Source organism: Triticum dicoccoides, chromosome 6B (assembly GCF_002162155.2).
Source record: "Triticum dicoccoides isolate Atlit2015 ecotype Zavitan chromosome 6B, WEW_v2.0, whole genome shotgun sequence".
Lineage (NCBI taxonomy): Eukaryota > Viridiplantae > Streptophyta > Magnoliopsida > Poales > Poaceae > Triticum > Triticum dicoccoides.
This window is the reverse complement of record NC_041391.1, coordinates 689,610,546-689,612,859: the sequence shown is the minus strand read 5'-3', so window position 1 is coordinate 689,612,859 and position 2,314 is coordinate 689,610,546.

The window sequence follows — 2,314 nt, the reverse complement described above, 5'->3', positions numbered from 1 at the left end:
GGAGGAGGCTGTCCAGCGCCCCGTGGGCGGTGGTTCCCGTTCTTCTCCTGCATTGCCATCCACACCGTCGATGTCTTCGGAGTCGAAGTCAAGCACGCCGGTCAAATCATCGACAGTGGCAATGAAGTGGGTGGTGGGTGGGCAACGAATTTTCTCGTCGCCTGCTTCCCACTCGAGCCGGACATAGTTCGGCCAAGAGTCTCCTGACAGAGAGAGAGACACTAATGAGTTCAGCATGTCGCCAAAGGGCGAGTGCTGGAAGATATCCGCAGGGGTGAACTCCATTACCGGAGCCCAACCAGATTCGACGGGCTCGGGGGCGCACGGTCCGGCACCTACAGCCAGACACGAGTCCGGGGGCCCGGTGACACAGGCTTCCTTGGGGGTGGAGTCTGTGTTCAGCTCTACCGCCGATGAGTGTGCGGCCTCCGGGGCAGGGTCCATCCACCCGTCCTCGGACGACGCGATCTGCCCCGGATTTAGGTCCGGAGCTCCTGCAGGTGCGATATCCCGAATATTGTCCGACTGCAGGTCTAAGCCGTGCTCGTCGTGACTGTTCGGCGCTCCTGGCGTAGGCCCGAATCCGTCGAAGATCAAGTCTCCGTGGATATCGGCCGTGTAGTTCAAGTTTCTGAACCTGACCTCATGGCCAGGGGCGTAGCTGTCGATCTGCTCCAGATGGCCAAGCGAATTGGCCCGCAGTGCGAAGCCGCCGAACACGAAGATCTGTCCAAGGAGAAAAGTCTCACCCTGGACCGCGTTGTTGTTGATGATTGAAGGAGCCATCGAACCTTGCAGCGACGACACAGAGGAATTCTCAATGAAAGCACCAATGTCGGTGTCAAAATCGGCGGATCTCGGGTAGGAGGTTCCGATCTGTTCGTCTAAGGCTAATGGTAACAGGAGGCAAGGGACACAATGTTTTACCCAGGTTCGGGCCCTCTCGATGGAGGTAAAACCCTACTTCCTGCTTGATTGATCTTGATGATATGAGTATTACAAGAGTTGATCTACCACGAGATCGTAGAGGCTAAACCCTAGAAGCTAGCCTATGATGATTATGATTGTTCTTGTCCTACGGACTAAGCCCTCCGGTTTATATAGACACCGGAGGAGACTATGGTTACACAGAGTCGGTTACAAAGAAGGAGATCTAATATCCGAATCACCAAGCTTGTCTTTCACGCAAAGGAGAGTCCCATCCGGACACGGGACAAAGTCTTGAGTCTTGTATCTTCACAGTCCAACAGTCCGGCCAAAGTATATAGTCCGGCTGTCCGGATACCCCCTAATTCAAAACTCCCTCAGGGACGATGGGTTGGGCTGGATTACATCCATAGGAAGGCTCTGTCGTGGATCGAAATAACAATAACTGAAGCCAACGTAGCAGTAACTAAAGCTAATGTGTATGTTTTCTACTGTGCAGGATCCCGCTTGTAAGTCTCTAACTAAACGTTGACATGGCAGTGCCATTGATATGGATAGCCTGCATGTTAAGAGAAATGGGATAGTGGGGATGAACTATTTAGGTATTATATATTACCATTTGAAGAACATATCACATGATCATAACAACAACATTATTCATGTCATCCTTTATATGTAACCATGCATGAGCATTTTTATTGTCTACTTAACATGCTTAGGTTCTCATTCTATTGTTCATGTAATGTATGCAGTGCCATGACAAAATCATATGGACATGAGCCTAGCAAATATATGCAAAAATAACAACATTGCAATAATGCAAAAATAACCAAAAATGCATATTGCAACCATAGCCTTATCATGTCATACAACCACGACGGTGGTGGCTTGCCTTGCTAAAAAATGAGCGTCAAGACACTGTGGATCATCATCCCCTAGGTAAACGTTGTTGGAAGAATTGTTATAAAATAATGTGAATAATCACATAAAGCCAATGTGTCTATCTAGCCTACCTAGGCGGATCACAAAAATGCACAAAAGTAGTCTCTGGAAAGAGTAAAGGCCTTGTTTGCCTTATTTGCCGAGTGTCACATGAAATACATGGACATACAAACTTTTCACCGTAGTGAAAGTTGAGCGCATAGTGCGTACGGTTTGAGAAAAATGTTCAGTTTTTACTTTGGTTGAGATGCGTGTACATTTTCTAAACAGATGTTTATAGATTTTATTTATTTTTGAGAAGAACATATGTGTATATATTTTCACGGAAATGATAAATTCCGAACATTTGGATTTTAAGCATGTCAATCCGAACGTTTTTTCTATGGCAATTTTAGTTGACGCGAGATTGGCAAACCGAAAATCCTACATCTACATGCACTAACGA